Raw genomic sequence first — 20,610 nt, 5'->3', positions numbered from 1 at the left:
TGGGTGGTGTGATTTTGCCATCGTGCTGGCCCCAGAGGGCTGTGAAGACTCACGTTCACCATGCCCCTTTGAGAGGTTTTACAGGAGTTAGAGGGCTTTCGTGGCTTAACCTAATTGTCCTGGGCTGCGGAATTCTTTTTGGTTCCTACTCAATGTTCTCATCAAGACCCAACTAGTAGAACAAACTTGCTATCGTTACAGGAAAAAGAATTCACCTCAATGAAATGAGTCACTGGTTGGAAATGTAACCTGCAGGCAGTGGAGGCTGAGGGAGTTCTAATTTCTCAAAGAACAAAGGCAGGCAATCTGACAGCTTCTGTTGACTGTCATAGCAATACCGTAAGAGAGGGAGTCGGTTGCTTCATCCCAAGGTCTGAAGAGGTAACAAGTTTTTTTTTTCCAATTGATGAGCTTTATCGTGATTAAAACTGTAACAAAATTCACCTAAAACATTTCGCAGCAGGGCGTAGTGGCTCCTGCCTGTAATCCCAGCACTTTGGGAGGCAGATTACCTGAGGTCCAGAGGTCAAGACCAGCCTGGTCAACATGGGGAAAACCCATCTCTACTAAAAAAATACAAAAATCAGCTGAGCATGGTGGTGGGCACCTGTAATCCCAGCTACTTGGAAGGCTGAGGCAGGAGAATTGCTTGAACCCAGGAGGCAGAGGTTGCAGTCAGCCAAGATTGTGCCATTGCACTCCAGACTGGGTGACAGAGTGAAATTGTCTCAAAAAATGGTGGAATTTCATCTCTGTCACCTACTTTTTGAATGTGTTGATGAAGAGAGTCAAGTTCTGTAAAATTTTTATAGAGATTTATTCTGAACCAAATATGAGCGACCAATGGCTCATGACACAGCTCTCAGGAGATCCTGAGAACAAGTGCCCAAGGTGTTCAGGGCACAGTTTAGTTTTATACATTTTAGGGAGACATAAGTCATGAATCAAATTCATGTAAGATGAGCATTGGTTCTGTCTAGAAAGGTGAGTCAACTGGAAGCTGCAGGGGTTGGCGGTGGGGAGGATTCCAGGTCATAGGTAGATTCAAAGATTTTCTGATTGGGAATTGGTTGAAAGAGTTACATTATTGTCTAAAGATTCAGGAATGTCTGGGTTAAGATGAGGGGTTGTGAAGACCAAAGTTTTATCATGTGGAACCTCCAGGTAGCAGGCTTCAGAGAGGACAGATTGTAAAAGTTCTATCAGCAATTCCTAATGTTCTCTCAATAATTCTAGTAAGTAATAGATTGTAAATGTTCTGTCAGTAATGAGGGCATAGTGAGGCATGTCTGACCTCTGATCCCCACTCCCCATCATGTCCTGAACTAGCTTTACAGGTTAGCTTTAGAATGTCCTTACTGAGAGGAGAGTTCATTTATAGCTTCAGAATTTCTCTCTCTCTTTTTTCTTTTCTTTTCCTTTTTTTTTTTTTTTTTTTTGTCTACAGATGACTTTGGACAAACTTTGTAATTTCCTTGTGCCTCAGTTTCCTCATCTGTAAGATGGCAATGATGATAGGACCCAACCCATCATGCTTGTGTGAGGATTAACTACCTTGATATGTGTAAAGTGCGGTAAGAGTGGCATGAGTGTTCTTAGAAACATCCTTAAAACCCTCCTGGGGGCTGCAAGGTAGGCCTGGGCAGCAGGCTTAGAACACAGCCCCTTCTGGGGCTTCAAGAGTTCTTCCTCCCTGAGGCCGGTGGAGCAGACCTGCTCCGTGGTCCCTGGCTACAGTGCACACCGCCCTCCCTCCACTGCTGGCCTCCTGGTCTCGCTCCTGGGCTGTGCCCCTCACCCTCGGCGGTGGATGCTGACGGTGGTCACTGCACATGAATTTAAAACCTGATGCACGGAGGGTTGAAGGAGGGTGTGACCGTTGGGCGAAGTCCTAATCCCCGCCGCCTGCCTCACTGGTCTCCCGCAGACAATCAGGATGACAACGGCCACCTCCCAGGGTGGCGGCAGGGCTTGGAGGAGCCAAGCCCAGGTCCCAGGTCCGAGGCTGTTGTTGGGCCTTATCGATGCCTGATCGCCATCTAGTGCCCAAGAAGAGTCACTGAACCTCTTCCATTACAAACAGCTGGTAGCGGCGAATGCAAGACTGGAAGTCCTTCCAGCTTGGAGCCACCCATTTTAACAATCCCTGCTAAAGAATCCCCAGTCCCGGGCCGGGCACGGTGGCTCACGCCTGTAATCCCAGCAGTTTGGGAGGCCGAGGCGGGTGGAGTACGAGGTCAAGAGATCGAGACCATCCTGGTCATCCTGGTCAACATGGTGAAACCCCGTCTCTACCAAAAATACAAAAAATTAGCTGGGCATGGTGGTGCGTGCCTGTAATCCCAGCTACTCGGGAGGCTGAGGCAGGAGAATTGCCTGAACCCGGGAGGCGGGGGTTGCAGTGAGCCGAGATCGTGCCATTGCACTCCAGCCTGGGTAACAAGAGTGAAACTCCGTCTCAAATTAAAAAAAAAAAAAAAAAAAAAAAAGAGTCCCGTTTCTGCTTAGAGTTCATTGTGGGACTCTTGCATTTTTTAACAGCTCTAGGTGTGAGAATCCTATTTCCTCAGCTGGAGTCCTATTCCTTACATTTTTAACTTGCAGTTTTACCCCAAAGCTCCCCAAAATGAGTAACAATAGAAAGGAGAAAGTGTCAAAGTGGCAGAGGCCTGACTCCTAGTGTATACTTGGCTGGCATGAGATTACTGTTTCTAAGCATTCACTTCCTTTTCCTTTCTTTCTGTCAATTAAGCAGTTGCAGCTCCTGCATTTTGTGAACTGTGCTAAGATCTGGGAATAGAAAGGTAACAAAAAAATGCACGGACTTTACCTACCCTCACCAAACTGGGGCAAGACCAGCTAACAGAAGGCTACAGTCAACTGGATGGGAAGTGAGGAGAATTAAATCCCCATCCTCAGTCCCTACTGCATCCAAAGATCACCTGGGATCACCCTGGAGCCTTTAAACTGATGGCCAGGCTGCCTGCCAGATGCTCACGTCCGACTGCAGGCTGCCCATTGGCCTTTGAAGCCCTCTGAAGTGCAGTTGCCCCATGGAGGGTAGGATTAACCCCCATCCAAAACTGGTTAGGATACCCAGACGGGTGCCTTCCATTGTTAGGATGTGAAAAGGGTCACATAATGTGACTTTCTTGGGAGATCAAGTTAGGCCCACTACAGTCCAGGGGGCTTGAGCAAATGAAGCAGGAATGATGGCAGGGGCATTGGTTCCTACTGTGGTTAAAAGTGAGCCAGCTAAGTTCACTTAAAAAAAAAGTGAGCCTGCACATAGGCCAGGATTTGAACTCCTCACGGGCACCCACACGCCCAGGGAGAAGTCACCAACGTTCTCATCAACTTGCCTCGATGTGGTCCAGGGGGAGGGAAAGAGAAGAGCTTGAGAGCCATCAGTGGTCAGATATAAAAATGGAGTCTTTCTCTTTATTACGTTCCCCCAAGTGATCGCAGACAAGCCTGAGAACCCCTCAGATGAATGGTCAGTGTTTCCCCAGTCACAGAGAAGAGTCACCCTTGGGAATCTGCTTCAACACTGACTCCCACGCCGCAACCCACACGCACTGAAGAGCATGTCCCGGGATGAGGCTGGTCATCTTGGCATCTGTCCCAGGGGTTCTTATCATCTGGGAGGTCTGAGGAGTGCGGGGCTTGATCCTGGCTGCAGGAATGCAGAGGGCACCTCCACTGAGAGCCCCTTTCCAGGTGACAAGGGGTTTTCACACACCATGTGACTGGTCCTCATGCTGTGAGGCAGGGAGGGGAATGTTCAACCTCATTTTCAGATGGGGAGCCAGGAGCTCAGGGGCACCAGAGGAGCCTGGGAAATCAGAGGAACTCCAGGCCGGGAGCCTGGAGGCTCAGCTTCTGCGTCACGCTCCCCATCAGCCTGGCTGGTTTTGCTGTCATTCCTCTACACTTACTTTTCACTTCACTATGCATGCTGGGTCCTGCAAGAACAACCCCAAGAGGCCAGGCCCAGGTTTGGAACAAGGACTCAGCCATCAAGATGGCCCGGCCTCACTGCCAGGATACAGGTATCTCTGCTGCAGGTAACCCAGGAAGGGGGGTGCTGCCCAGCTGGTCTCCTCTTCTCTAAAGGCAACACAGGCAAAAGGCTTTCTTGGCGCAGAGCCTAGTACTCTGGGTCTGGACTCCTGGGGGCACCCAGAAGGATTCCCTTTGGTCTTCTGAGCTCGTAGCTCCCACCACACTTGCCACGTTCCTGTGTTTTGGATCTCACCATTTTCAAGCTGATAGCGGCAAAGATTTCCTGCTTGACTGAACACTAGTCAGGCTTCTGAAACCACCAGGCTCATCTGAGTGCTTTCTTATAAAACCTGGTTTTAGCAAGAACCCGCTAAATCAGTTTGGTAAGAATCCTACGCCTTCAATACCTGATTGCCCTTGATATCTAATCAGGTTCCTCACCCCCCAATGTCCCGCAGATGCTGTCTGGTCACCCTGGCCTGTCTTCAGGTAGAATCCTGGTAGGTCGGTTTAGCCAGAATCCCTTTTAACCCTGAGGATTTCCCTTAGTGGTTTCCATCCACTGCCCGCACCGTGCTCCTTAGCTGTAAATTCCCACTTTCATATGTCATATTCAGAGTTGAACCCGATCTCTCCCCGTCTGTGAAACCCCATTGCAGTGGTCCTTTTAACCCTGAGGATTTCCCGTAGTGGTTTCCATCCACTGCCCCCACCGTGCTCCTTAGCTGTAAATTCCCACTTTCATATGTCATATTCAGAGTTGAACCTGATCTCTCCCCGTCTGTGAAACCCCATTGCAGTGGTCCCTATGCCTATATTCGGAACTCCTTACCATGCTTTCACAAGTGCCACTGAATACTTTTTTTCTTTAATATATATGACTGCAAAAAAGTTGCAGAATCTCCTATCACAGTGGAGCAAAAGGAAGAAGTGAACACTCCAAATAAGCCTCCCAGTCCCACTGTCCTCCTTGCGGTCCCCAACCAGTCACGTGAGGGATCAGCTGGATTTGGAGAGCTTGTAATTCAGCCACTCTTCAGAGGGAGTGCATCAGACACCAAATCAATTACTTCAGACACATGCTCTTGTAGAGCACAAAAGTCTCTGACAGGACTACACTTGCTCAGCCCAGGAAGCAAGCTACATGTTTCTAGGGAGGGTGTCAATTCAGCTGGTCGGTAGGAATGTGAGTTCCTGCAAAGCTACCGCATGGTCTCAGGCCCTCTGGGGAGGCAGGAGTGAGTAATAGCAGTGAGGGAGCTGACTGTAGAATAAGAACCATGGCGCACTTCATGCGTGGAAGGAAGTAGAAATCCAGCGGGGTGGGCATAGCCACTTTGGAAGACAGTTTGGCAGTTTATTGAAAAGTTATGTACGTACTTACGATCTAACCCAGTGATTTCACTCCTGGGTATCTATCCAAGAGACATGAAAACATACATCCACAAAAAGGTTTGAACGTGGATGTTCATAGCAACGTCATTCGTAGCAGCCAAAAAGCAGAAATAACACAAACGTGGACATACTGACGAATGGATGAACGAAACAGTGTACATCCCTACAATGGGGAATTACTCAGCAATTAAAAAGAAACACACTACTGATACACACAACAACATGGATAAACCCCCAGAACGTTGTGCTAAGGGAAGGAAGCCAGGCAGGACAGACTACATGTTGTATTATTTCATTTCAGCGAAATTTCTAGAAAAGGCAAAACTCTGGCAGCAGAAAGCCGTAGATGAGTGGCTGCCTGGATGGGGAGGGAGCAGGGGTTGACGGCAGCTTTGAGAGGTGATGGAAGTCTTCTACCACTGGGTTGTGATGGTGGTTATACAGCTGTAACCATTCACATTTCCTAAAAGTCACTGAACTGCAGATATTAAAAGGTTTTGAAAGTTATACCTTATGAAGCTGTTCTAAAAATCTAATTGAGTTAAGTGTAACACAACTCACACAGCAATTAGCGACCATGGAAGTCTTCGGTTTTTAAAGTGTTTTTTATTGTTGAACCTTGCCTTTGTATTCTCCTGAGCAGATGACGCAATGCCCGTGTCCAGAAGCTTCACAGCTGCATGTGGAATCAGGAATGAATGAGTGTGCTGGCCTTCATGCTTACGTGGTGCAGGCACCATTCTAAGTGCACACATGTTATTATCTCATTTAATCCCCAAGGTAAACCATTATGCTCCCCATTTTAGAGTTGGAGAAATTGCGGACAGAGAAGTTGCTTAGCCTGTCCCAGGTCACAGGCTGGCCAGCCGTGGGCTGAAGCTAACGCCCAGATACCCCGTTCTGAGTTGCCCCCTATTCACTTGCACCATGTGTCAAGGGCTTTGGCCCATTTTCTCATTTGCCCCCGGCTCAGCCCTGTGGGGAGACGTCGTTGCTCCCAAGGCTTAGTTTGAACCGGGGCCATATTCAGGATCTCCTCCAGTGGTTCCCGTGGGCTCCTGACTCCAAGTCCGACCCTGGAGCCACAGCCTCCTTTCTCGCAGTAGGACCAGCATTTCCAGCCGGGTAGAGGCAGCCTTATGGGAATATCCAGCCAGCAGTGTACACTCTGGCTTCCAAAACCAAGCGGGATGCCTCCTTCTCTGCTCCTCCTCCAGCATCCATGCATATGAGTTTGCCAGGGCTGCTGTCAAAGCACCACAGATGAGGCCGAAACAACACATGTTTATTTCCCCACAACTCTCCAGGCTGGAAGTCTAGACCGAGATGTCAGCCGGGTTGGTTTCTCCTGAGGCCTCTCCCCTTGGCTTGCAGGCGGCTGTCTTCTCCACTTGTCTCCGTGTGTTCTTCCCTCTGTGTGTGTGTGTGTCCTCATCTCTTTTGAGAAGGACCCCAGTCATACTGGATTTAACTTAAGTACCCCTTTACAGGCCCTGTCTTCACGGTCACAGTCTGAGGTACAGGGGGTTAAGAATTCCAAGTGTGAATTGGAGGGGATACAGTTCAGCCCATAGCACTGTGAGTGGAACAGGGTCGTATCACTTCATGACTGCTGGGCCGGGGGTCTGAAAACAGAAGAAAGGAACCCGAGAAAGGCACTGCTGAGCTGTTCGTGTGGACAGGGATGCTTCTGTCTCCCAGTGCCTCGTCATTTCGGGACTCTTGCCATTAAGGAAACCCCAGGCTTTACCTGCTTATTCTTCCTGGACCCTCCTGAGCTGGGAGTCCCTTTGGACATCTGATTCTGCCACACTCTCATCTCCATACTCTCTCAGTTAACTTTCCTCTCCTCTTCTGCCCCCAAAGTATTTCCATGCTCTCTGGAAAAAAAACCCACACAAAACCTTTCATGGTTAATAAACCATTCCTATTGTAAAATGCTTCAGCAACTGTTCCTTTTCCATCCTTGCCCTGACAGAAGTCTGGCCACACCCTGAGGGAGATGCTCCCCAGTAGTCTTCTAGTGGGTCTGACCATTCTCCTACACCCCCTACTCTCTCTTCTCCCTGCTGCCTTGAGCCTGTTACTCCTCCCTCTGCGTAGCCAGCTGCCTACCAGACATCTCCACTTGGCATCTCAACTTGATACAGCCAAACTTCATCACGTTCCTCGTCTCAGTGAATGACTGATCATCAATCCAGTCAAGTACGGAGCCCACAGATGGGGTCCTCACTCTGTCGCTCAGGCTGGAGTGCAGCAGCGCAATCATAGCTCATCACAGCCTCAAACTCCTGGGCTCCAGAGATCCTCTCACTCAGCCTCCTGCAGCCCCATTCTTGATCCCTCTCTTCCCCTTACATGTAATCAGTTGCCAATCCCATTGGTTCTGCTCCCCAGCTGTCTCCAGAATCTTCTCCCAGTCTCCAGTCATGCCTGTAATCACTGCACTAATTCAGGGCCCCATCACCTTTCTCCCAGAGAGCTAGAACAGTTCCGTATTTGCTGTCCCTGTCTCCCCCCTTTTTCACAATCTATTCTCCACACTGGAGCCAAGAATTTCTAAAATGCAAATCTGATGTGTCATTTCTCTGCTTAAAACATTTTAATGACTTCCCATTGCCCAGAGTCATATTCAGAATCTTTACCAGGGATTATAAGGTCATTCATAACGGAACAGGGATAAAATAAAATCTCCTGGGTAAGTATTTACATTTCTTCCCCGCTGTGAGCCTGCCCACTGCCCTCCACACACAGGAGTGCCCTCTAATGAAGGAGGCTACCGTGATCTGAGCTTTAATTCCTTGCTCAGGGCAGTGAGTCAGCTGCACAGCTGGAAGAAGCCCAGAACGCCTAGATTGATTTGCTTCAACAAGAACAAAAGCAAGTTGCTAAAGAATTCTCAGACCTGGCTCCCCATCCCCAAATGAAGCTGGGTTTGGACCTCTTAGCAACCTAGTAAGTGCAGAAACCTTGCCACGGGGAGCCACTGGTCCGGAGGCAGTGCCCAGAAAGAGGCAGCAAAGCTCCAATGGAGCCTATTACCACACGTATCAGAAAGAAATCAAAGCCACTGCCTGGAGAGCTCGCATAATTATTTCAGATGTGAAAGAAGGCATGTGTGTGGAGCTTCAAGTTTTAAAAGATGTATTTCCTTGAAAAGTATATCTATATACTCATTACTATACTCATCTCTTGGAAATAATAAAAATAGAGAAAATTTCTCAAGTATTTATTATATGATGTGTATTTTACACACCCTCTCTTTATTCTTCTTTTTTTTTTTTTTTTTTTTGAGACGGAGTTTCGCTCTTGTTACCCAGGCTGGAGTGCAATGGCGCGATCTCGGCTCACCGCAATCTCCGCCTCCTGGGTTCAGGCAATTCTCCTGCCTCAGCCTCCTGAGTAGCTGGGATTACAGGCACGCACCACCGTGCCCAGCTAATTTTTTTGTAATTTTAGTAGAGACGGGGTTTCAGCATGTTGACCAAGATGGTCTCGATCTGTTGACCTCGTGATCCACCCGCCTCGGCCTCCCAAAGTGCTGGGATTACAGGCTTGAGCCACCGCGCCCGGCCTCTTTATTCTTCTTACCCTTACTATGTCCATTTTGCTGGTAGAGAAATTGTGACATCAAGAGATTCAGTAATAAGTGCACGTAGCTAGTAAGTGGCAGAGCCGGAAAGAAACCTGGACTTTCCTGGTACCAAAGCCCAGGCAGGTGATTGTTATGCTAGAGCATCCAACAGTTCTGCTGAGACAAGGTGGATGTCTCAGATCACGTCAGATTCCCCGGAAGCACCGCCTGACTCAGGGATTCAGGTCGACATGATCCATAGGGAGGGTGCCCTAGGAAGCAGGAAAGGGGAGGGAAAGGAGGAAAGCAAGAAGGTGACCTCAGATAAGGTCTAGCCCTGGCTTAATCCATGGAGCAGGTGTGTGGTGGTGGTGGTGCTGGGATGTTTGATACAAAAAAATGTGCCATAGAATGATACCGCCTGGAGGCAAGGGAAATGCCCTTTTATACTCCCTATATCAGCCAGCACTCATGTAGATGAAGGGTGAGTACAGCAGGAGGTAGAAAGAATCTAGCAAATTCTACTATTCCAAAAATACACGAATAATTGAGCAAGAAAGCAGTGAAGTTTCTCAAAAATCTCTAAATCTAAGTTAAGATAAAAAATGTCATCCCTTCCTGCCCATTAGAACACATCTGAAATCTCTTAGACTTCCCTAAAGCATGAGGCCATAATCACAAAAAAGTGGCCAATAGCAGGCAGAAATCTATGATGGCCCAGGATCCCTGCCCACGACGTTCATGCCCAGAGTCTCCCTATACCCTGTGGGTGCTGGCAGGACCACACTTCATCTCATCAATAGAATATGACAGAGTTGACTAAATGGGGACTGTTACTTCTGTGACTGGGTTATGTTATTTCAGACTCTATCTTATTCCGTGGCTTCTTCTCTTTCCAACCTTTGAATACTAAATTCCTAAGCTTTGGGTCAAGGTTCTTTCTCCTTTTAAAAATGATATTTTCTTGGGCTTTTCTTTAATTTCTATTCCATTTATTTTTCTCTTCCCAGGTGATTATAAATGTTCTTAGGGATTTAAATACCTTTTTTATGCTGAAACACACCAGATTGATACCTCTAGGCGGGACCACTCCACTGAGGCCTAAACTCACATATCCACAGTTGATATTTCTAGTTGAATGTTACACAGTCATTCAAATTTCACATGTGTAAAACAGAACTCTTATTTCCCCCAATAGGTCATATCTCCAAATGGATCCCCTCACGTTTTAATTTTGAGCAGCACCATTAAGCCAGTGCTCATGTCAGAAGCCAAAAGAAAGAAAAGAAAGAAAGAAGGAATGAAGGGAGGGAGAGAGGGAGGAAAGAGGAAGAAAGAAAGAAAGTAAGAAGGAAGGAAGAAAGAAAGAAAGAAAAAGAAAAAGAAAGAAAGAGAGAGAGAGAGGGAGGGAGGGAGGTAGGGAGGGACTCTATCTCAGCAAACTGAGAAGAGATTCTCCTGCTGGCCTTGAGGAAGTACCAGCCATGTTGTGGGAGACCTCTGGAGAGGGCCAAATGGCAGAGAACTTCCAGGGCCCTCTTGGAGCTCCTGAGAGCAGCCCCTGTTGGTAGGCAGCAGTAAAACAGAAACTTCAACTTCAGCTCTATGGGCACAGGATCAAATGTGTCAACATTGGGAGAGAGCTTGGAAGCAGACTCTTCCCCAGTCAAGGACCCAGATGAGAACACAGCCCAGTCAGCACTCAGACTGTAGGCTTGTTAGACCCTGAGCAGTAGACTGAGCTAAGCCATGGCCAGACTGCTGACCCATGGAGACTGTGAGATGCTTTAAACTGCTAAGCTTGCTCAGTTTGATAGGCAGCAATAGAACACTAATACAGGGTGATGTCAAGTAATGGACTGAATTTGTGATTCGTGTGATAATTAACATTTATATAAGCTTAACTATACCCCAGAAATACAAGGACTAGTATTATACCTGTAGGAAAGGAATTAGAAAACTCTCATGGAGTGTAGCATAACGAATTCACCCAACAGCATGTAATTAAATGCGGCAAACTTCATTTTGGGACTCTCTACAAGATGTGATACATATCACTTTAAGCAAGCATCATTGCACCACAACTCACAATTTATCAAGCTACAAAGACACTTTGAGTCTCTAACTTGTTAATAAAATCTCACATTTCACATCTCAAATAATTGCTCTAAATTATTAGGATGTAATTATAATTACTCTATATTTTAGTTATAGAAAGTTACCCGTTTTGTTTTCTTTTAAAGAAAGACATTTTGTATTCTTTTATGGTTGTTCAGGTGTGGCCACAAAAGAGACAAAGGAGACAAAAAAAAAAAAACCTGTGAATACAATCCGCACAGACTCAAGAGACAGGAGGCACAGCATGCCACATAAGGCCACATGGGAAAGGCACCAGGATGGTCTGAAGCAGAAGACATGAGCTTTAGGCCACTGTCTTTATTGAGGTTTCTAAAGGAAAAGCAGGGTAGGACAGGGCAACTAGAATAGTTTAGTGTGTGGTTTTGTTTAGGATTGGCTAGTCTGAACAATTGTAGCAGGCTTTGCACTATCAGATCTCAAGCTGCCTGGTACCTGTTCCCAGGATGATTAAGGCAGAGGAATATTGACTCCCGGGGTATTGAGGGGTATAGATAGGTAGACTCAGCAAGGGTTAGGTGCTTATCAAAGGCACACTCCTGGCTGGGCCCCTTAGTAGCTTTAAGAATTGGCTACCCAAGGAGGGGCAGTCTCACCCAGCCAGAGAAGTTGTTATATACAGAAAATTTAAAAATATTTACAATACAAGAGAAATAGCGTTTAAATGTCAGGGTTAGAATAACAAAGGCGAACTAGCTTCATTGTACCTCTCACCTTAAAAATCCGTAAAGAAACTGGGCGCGGTGGTGGCTCATGCCGGTAATCCTGGCACTTTGGGAGGCTGAAGCAGGCAGCTCATGAGGTCAAGAGATTGACACCATCCTGGCCAACATGGTGAAACCCTTTTCTACTAAAAATACAAAAATTAGCTTGGCGTGGTGGCACATGCCTGTAATCCCAGCTACTCGGGAGGCTGAGGCAAGAGAATCGCTTGAACCCAGGAGGCGGAGGTCAAAGTCAGCTGAGATTGCACCACTGCACTCCAGCCTGGCGACGGAGTAGAACTCCATATAAAATAATAATTAATAATAACAATAATCCACAAAGATAGTCAGATATAAAGAGGAAGAGCCAGAAGTCAATTTTCAGGTAAAATTGCTGCCATGGTATGGACTCCACAGATGGGTTGAGAAACACACGTTCCATCTTCTGAACTGGAAAAAAAAAATCTAATTCTCTACAATTTTCTCCTGCCATTTTTTTAAAACCCTAAAAACAAACAAACAAGAAGCCCAAGCATCCAGATGGCCACCTGTCAGTCAGCTCTGCAGACGGTTTCTTCTGAATGAGGAAGGCCCAGAGCCCATCACTCTCCCCAGCCCTCCCCGCACTGGCTGCTCTCTCCACATGTGGTTCAAAGACTGTAATTCTCTGCAGGCCACAGGGTGGGCAGGACAGGGGAATGCACCACGGTGGCTGCTTTTGGGGTGTCTCTAACAACAAGCAGAGGTAGCATAAAGCCAGGAGCCCTGGGTGCAGAGGAATCCCAGCCTGACACTCACCCCTCTAGGCAAACACTCACACCCTTCACTGGACTCACGACCAGTTTAGTCAGGACAAATGAAATGGCTGTTGGTTCAGGACAGGAGTCCTCATCCATCTTGCACTAGCAGAACAAGAATCAACCTTTGCTGATGCTCTAGACCTGCCACGTGCAGATCTTCACAGCACCCTTGGAAGGAACATCCTGTATTACCCCTGTTAAATTGAGTGTAGCTTAAAGCTGCCTCCATACATATCTTAAGTTCAGTTTAAGGATTTCTCTGTACCTAGTGGTCTGTAACCTAATCGGCCATGCGAATGGGCTGTAACCTACTCCTGTGCCAATCACAGAATTTCAGCCAATCACAGACCGCCAACTGTTCACACTGTGTTCCAATAAGACAACGTGGAGCTATATGCAATCTGGGCTGTATTCTGTCCCTCACTTACGTTTTCCTTCAGTCACTGGCCATTTTCTGCCCATAAATGTGAACCAATCCTGTGGCAGCCCCAGAGTCGCTCAGAATTTATTTTAGTTCTGGGGAGTGTCCGATTCATCAGTTGTTCTCTGCTCCATCCAACTCTGTCAGATTTAATTTGTCTTAAGTTTTTTTTCTTTCTTTCTTTTTTAAACACTCCATTCTGTAGACCTCAGAGCTAGTAAGTGGCTGAGTCAGGTCTGAACCCAGGGCCTGGGCTTTTAACCACTGGACCATATGGATTCCCAGAATTGGAAGTGCCTAAAAATTACTGCAAATTGGCCATATCTCTCTCCATTTGTATCCATTTCCCAATTATATATATACACACATATATCTATATCTGTCTTTGTTTAGATCTGAGAGCTAGTAGCTGCCAGACTCTAAAAGGAGAGGGGCAAAATCTGTTCCAGCTGTCCTGGGTGTTGACAAGCACTCAGCCTAGGTAGAATTCTCTTTATTCTTCATTTCTGAATGAACAGGAATGAAAAAAAAAAAGAAGAAGAAAAGAGAAAGAGAAAAGAAAGAAACCTACTCCAGGCCCTGGTAGTTCCTGCCTCAAGGTGGTATGCAAATGATGATGCAGGTAATTAGCATTAGTAATTAGGAAATGTGTTAGGGACACTGATGACCTCTCCCACAGATGCCGTTTGCATCCGGAGCAGCAGAAAGATTTGTTTGCAAATTACTTTCCACCAAATCTATTACAATTTCATTTCTGGCCTATTTATGTATTTACGCTGCACACAATATTCAGGAATCAATTCATTGCTGTCTGGAGATGACTTTCGCGGATGAGGACAACGTCATTTCCCCTTCGCTCTTAATACTGTCATTAGCATGAATCCTGTAGTCTCACTAGCTCCCCAGGAGCTGCTGTTTTGACTCCTGGTTGAGTGACTTGCAAATTTAACCTTTGCTATCTAAGATCTCACCAGGTCTCTCCAGGAGGAACCTGGGTGTCTCCCTAGGAGCGTCTGATACTGACATGCCCCTGCCCCCACCCCACCCTGTCCCCGGACACTATCCCTACAGCCATCACGCCCCTCTCACCTCAGCTAACAGCTCGGGACTTTTCTTTCCTTGATTCTAAGCCTGCTGTCTTCAAACTCATGCCCTGGACTCCTAGTTCCAGGCCTACACAAAATATGCCCACCTGGAGTAGTGGAAAGGGAATACATTGTTGATTCAGAAGCCAATCAAGTTATTTGATCACAGCCATCTTAGTAAACGCCGTCTCCCAATTTCACATAAACACGACTCCTTCTAAAAGAGTTTACCTGCATTGTTTTTTATTATACTATTTATTTTAAATGTACAAACAGAAAGAAGAGACAAATTTGTTATGCTTGATGCCTGTATCTACTCCACAACCAGGACAAATTGACAAAACGATGAGAGGAAGCCGTGGAGGAAGAGCTGGACTGGCCAGCATGCCCTGGAGGTGGGTGGTGAGGGGGAGGGACAGCAGCAAGAGGCTGGCAGCATGGACAACCATCACAATTCCCAGGGACCCAACCCCACCAGGGGCTATCTAGGGGGCTGGTGGACACCCTCAGTTTCAATTGGTAGCATCTGGGGGGTCCATGAGAACCACCCTCTCCTCCCACTGAAGACTCCAAGAAGGAGCAATTGAGCAAGAAGGTGCCAGGAAAAGACAGCACTGCCTGCTAATCAGGCGGTGGGGGGCTCAGGGCGTCTATATGGCACCCCCAGAAAAGGGGCATGTCTCATTCACTGATGGGTGTGTTAGGGAAGTGGGAGCATAGGAGAGCCACAGTGACACCATTTGAAATCTAGGCACATTTCTTGCTAGTCATGACCCACGTTCGCAAGATGTTTACGGCTGAGGAAGCAGCTTATTAATACCTGCAAGGACACACTCCTCCGAGAGCAGAATGTTGGGCTGGCCCAATAGTTACGCACTAAATGTATTTACGCAGCAAGTGCCGAGGATTGTTTCCTTCAAATCAGCAAAGTAATAAATGCTGTCAGCCCACCTGTACAGAGATAGAGCTCAGCTTTTTCATAGATCAGACCCCAATGTAAGAAAACCTTAAAGAGGAAGCTTTCCTCCTCTTGTCTTCTGAGGGCGCCCTACTCTGAGTAGCTTTCAATAAACTCTCTCTTCTCACTGCACTCTGTGAATTCTTTCCTGCATGAGATCCAAGAACCCCATCTTGGGGTCTAGATGGGACCCCTTTTTCTGGCAACAGATGCTGCTAGGAGACCAAAGGCCTCCCCCACTACTAATCACATTTAATTTCCAAAAAGTAGCTCTTTAAGATTGGAAGAGTTAGTTTTGATACTTAATGACCATTATTTTACATAATCCTACTCATATTTAAAGCCTTTAAAAATAATATTATTATTATTATTCATTTTTCTTCCTCCTCTTAACTAAATGGAAAAGGGCTGTTTTCATTCCAATTTCTCAGTTAATATTTGTTTAACAGATAACTAAGTCCTCTCATAAAAGTCCAGATTTTCAAGTAAAAATATGAAATTCATTTAGTTCAAATTATTCTTTTGGACCAGGTGCGGTGGCTCATGTCTGTAATCCCAGCACTTTGGGAGGCTGAGAAGGGCAGATCACTTGGGATCAGGAGTACAAGACCAGCCTGGCCAATATGGTGAAACCCCGTCTCTACTAAAACTACAAAAATTAGCTGAGCATGGTGGTGCATGCCTGTAATCCCCACTACTTGGGAGGCTGAGGCAGGAGACTCTCTTGAACCTGGAAAGTGGAGGTCACAGTGAGCTGAAATTGCACCATTGCACTCCAGCCTGGGCATGGCAGCGAGACTCCATCTCCAAAAAACAAAAAAAAAAACATATTTTTTTGTAGGCCTTTGAATTTATCAGATTTGGCTACAGAAATCTGCGTCTTCCAATTAGGAAATGCAAACAATAAAATCAGGGTGGGGTTCAGGGGGGTGCTTTAAAATGCCTCCTTCTTTCCTGAAAAAGTAGGAAAAGTGGCAGGTTCTCTTTGTTCGTTATTATTTTTATAGTAGTCTGATACAATCAACCAAATTGTACCAAGAGTGATTCTGTATGATGAGGAATGGACAATACATTGTCTGCCCCATCACATAAGGCCTCCCTCTCAATACAGGACGAGCTTTCAGGGGCTACAGGCCCAATCATTTTCCCATCTTCCAACTACCTGGCTTATTACCGCGTCCTTTCTCCAGAGAATCCCTATCTGATTCTAGGATATCTTTGCTTTATTATTACGTGGTGAAGTGTTTGCAATATTCTCAACACTGTGCACCCAGGAGATGGTCTCTGAGCGACGTCTGCAATCAGAGTTGTGAATTTTGATCTTTTCGTTCCAGACAAATGGTCATCCATATGTGTTCATCCCCACAAATTGATGGGGGTGTACCTATGTATCTTTTACTTCATTATATTAGCTCAGTTACTCAAGTCATTCCTTATAAAGTACTTATGTTTTCAGCATTTGATATTTTTACAGAAAGTAATTCATATTCCCATCTTTTTAATATTCAAAGCATATTTAGACTGGGAGCGGTGGCTTACACCTGTAATCCTAGCACTTTGGGAGGCCGAGGTAGGTGGATTGCCTGAGCTCAGGTGTTCGAGACCAGCCTGGGAAACATGGTAAAAACCCGTCTCTAATAAAATATGAAAAATTAGCCAGGTGCGGTGGTGCACGCCGGTAGTCTCAGCTACTTCTGCTTGGGAGGCTGAAGTGGAAGGATGCTTGAGCCCAGCAGGTGGAGGTTGCACCACTGCACTCCAGCCTGGGCAACAGAGCGAGACTTCTGTCTCCAAAAAGAAAAAAGCAAGTTTAGTATTGGGTACTTTTCAACTTTTAGATATAAGCCAAAAAGTTGAGATGAAAGCAGAGGGTAAGAATGAGAAACAGGCCAGCACTTGCTTTATTGGGCACTCTCCGTTGAGGGCTGTGCATTTGGACAGTGAGCCGGGGGCCAGGCTCACAGTGCTGAGCATTCGCCTCTCCGATGGCTCTGCCCATTGTAGGTCAGGCTGTCTCTTAAACAATCACCTACCCGTTATTTGCAGAAAGGGGTAGAATGAGGGAGGACGAGGAGAAAGAGAGGGAGAAATTAAGGATATCTCAGAATCACCCCACGAAAAATATTTCTTAACTGCAAAAAATCCAGGGCCAGATTAACCTTCTTTAAAGTGCAAGAGGAGAGGGCAGACTTATCTCCCAGAAGGACAGTGGAATCAGCATTGACTTCTGCCCAAAGCCACAGGACCAAATGCTGGAAGGTTAATGGGTGGCTAAGCTGATGAGGTCCAGACCCCTTACCTGGTTCACATGAGGCAACTGTAAAACGTGTTCTAGATCATGTCATAACTTGGTTGACATGAGGGTCTCTTTTCCAGCACGCATGTGTATGCTGTGGATATCATTAAAAGTCCCTACAACCAGCCAGGCAATAGCACTGAATTAGTAGAAAACAGTACTTCCTAGAAAAACAGCAGTCTCTGGACGGTCTAAAGTTAAAATAATGAAAAATAATGGCAGCTCTCCCTTTCCTAATTCTGGGTATTGAGCTAAGTTCTTTGCTGATACTAACCTAAATTATCCTCAGAACAAATCTATCAGGTGGGGATTCACACTCCAGGTTACCAAGGAAGCAACTGTGACCCACAGATCCTAAGCAATTCTCCTGAGGCCATGAAGGCACTAAGGACCAGAGCAGACACCAAGGCCATGCAGACACTAAGGACCAGGCCAGCACAGGGCACCAGACTCCTATGCCCATGCTCCTAAGGAACATGGGGTTCAGCAATGTGGATCCTCAGAAAGGTCCTGTCTCCCAGGCTGGGAACAGACAGCCTCCACCATCTGTAAGAAAGAGAACCAAGGGCACTGTTCATTTTGAAGCAAGCCACATTCTTCCATTTGAAAATCATTCCTTTATTCTGATATTATCCTTTCTAACCTTTTCTTTCTGTTAGAATGTCCTTTCCTTTGGTAAATTGGTGGTGCTAAGAGAAGGTAGTTTGTTTAACATCATTTTTAAAGCAAAACTTTGTCAACGTATGTGGCCTCCAAAATATATATCTGTACAAATTATTGTGAGCCACATTATCCTAGGGTCTGCGAGTGACCCATCTAGTATCTGTGTCCCTCGTATGTGTTACCAAAGGAAGGACCCAGCACTGGGTGAGGAGGAGGAGAAGATGGCCTTCTGTGTTCTGGCCACAGGGCGGTTCTCACCTGGTCTTTCCCCATTACCGCCTGGTCAGGGAGTGAGGCTTATGCTTTACATCCCCACTCTTGGGACTTGGTGTCCAGGTTCCTACTCTCTAAGCAAGTGGCCACACCTGTTAGACAGCCAGTGTCCCCAGATGTGTCAGTGGAGGCCATACTGAGGAAAGCTAAATGCTGAGCTGTCCCTCTGTCCCTATTGCCCTCTTGGGACAACCTGAAGGTCCTTCTTTCTTTGGGGCTGGGAGGATTCTGCCCTCTTCTTCCTCTTTCCAGCAGCCTCCCCTTTTCTTTGCTCACTTGCTAATCTTTGACAATGGAAAATGACTTCTGCAAGAATCGTGTCACTTTATGCATCATACCTTCCTTCAGAGGTTTCTTTTAGTCTTCGTCTCAAGTTTGAGACTGGGGTGCCCTGGGGAACCCGGGAGAGAGCAGAGGAGAGGAAAGCTATGCCACCTATCACCCACCACAATCTGAATGCACATCCATAGTTAATTGGACCATAAGAATAATTGCTCTTACCTCTTGAGCACTGACCCATTATGGGATGAAGGGCTGGGCAGAAGTCACTGAGTCCCAAAACAAATCTTATTTATTATTCTGCTTTTATAGAATGAGAAGACTGAGATATAGTGAGTCCGAGAAAGCTTTTCCAAAGTGTCCCAGTTGTTGAATCAGGATCTAACTCCAGCTCTGTCTAACTCCTAAGCCAGTGGGTGTCATTCCGTGTGCACCACCGCCATTACCTGTGAGCTACCCTCCCCCTTCCACTGGAGACAGGTCCTTTATGCATGACGAGGTGCAGCTCTTCAAGGGTCTCTGAGCAAGACCAGCTCTGCCCCCATCACCACAGAGCTCCTCCACAGAGAGGATTTCCATGGTGAGAAAAATCACAGACCCTTTGCAGAATTCCAGATGCTTCAATGGGCAAGAAGTATCCAAAGGAAAAAGACCTCCCTTGGCTTCCATTCATCTGCAACTGTGAACCTGGCCTTGAAAAAGCCTCTGTGCATTTTAAAAATCCTCGCCATATGTTGCCAAAGAATCACAGACTTTGGGATTTCTTGCTATTAGACTAGACACCACATACTTCCTCTATCCACCTGCCTTCAGGCCCCTCCGTGGAGAGCTTAATTTTTAACTGAGACTTGAAAACAGTTTCCTGCTCATGTCATCTGTGATGGCTTCCACAGGACCTGCCAAGGGCCTTCAGGTAGGCATAGAATAAACTAGAAAGACCAAGCCTCCCATCCACGCAGTCTGAAAGTTTCACCCAGATCCTGGGAGTCTGTATGTTAGAGCAAGGCTCAGACTCCACTTTTCTAGCCATCGGTCTATGGGGATTGTATCCAGAGCACAGATCCCACATCTGCACCTCAGAACACATGAAGATGGGGTATTTGGGCCCTGGGTAACAATTAAATCTGAACATAGACAACAATTCAAAGCCAATTGTAAGATGTCGAGGAACTTTGAATTTCAGATTTTTAATAGGTTGAATACAGTTATCAAGGATGCATCATTTTCACATTTAATCATGCCTACGATTATGTCGATAAGAAATCAGTGGTGTACAAAATCATACAAGGAGTTTCTATCTGAAAAAACAACTCTAAACATTTTCAGTAAATTAGAAATGAAATGCCTGAAATATAACTGGAATAATAGTAATTTTGGACTAGATCTCTTTAAAATAAAATTGTAGCTATAAAATTACCTACTCACTCAAAATAAGTTTTACAAATAGGATAAAATATACCTGAAAATTTGAGTTGAAAATATTTATTTCTTGTAAACCTGTGATTGCCATGAATAAATTTTTGTTTTCTCGAACAAAGAAAAAAAACCCTTTTTTGAATTATTAGAAATTGACTAAAGGTTAAAGGAGAAGAAAGCTCTAAAGAGGAGCTCAGTTTGATTTCTTTCTTTTTTTTAGAGACAGAGTTTCGCTCTTGTTACCCAGGCTGGAGTGCAATGGCGCGATCTCGGCTCACCGCAACCTCCGCCTCCTGGGTTCAGGCAATTCTCCTGCCTCAGCCTCCTGAGTAGCTGGGATTACAGGCACGCGCCACCATGCCCAGCTAATTTTTTGTATTTTCTCCAGCCCCCACTTAGCCTTCAGATGATGGCAGCCCCAGTTGAGGCTTTTTAGTAGACACGGGGTTTCACCATGCTGACCAGGACGGTCTTGATCTCTTGACCTCATGATCCACCCGTCTCGGCCTCCCAAAGTGCAAAACATCCAAAGTTCTGTAATCAATCATTAGCATCTCTATTATTCACTACTGCTGTGTAGCAAATCACCACAAAACACAGTGGCT

The sequence above is a fragment of the Callithrix jacchus genome, chromosome 6 (assembly GCF_049354715.1).
Source record: "Callithrix jacchus isolate 240 chromosome 6, calJac240_pri, whole genome shotgun sequence".
NCBI classification, from domain to species: domain Eukaryota; kingdom Metazoa; phylum Chordata; class Mammalia; order Primates; family Cebidae; genus Callithrix; species Callithrix jacchus.
The sequence above is the reverse complement of the archived record's forward strand: the minus strand, read 5'-3'. Positions refer to the sequence as shown.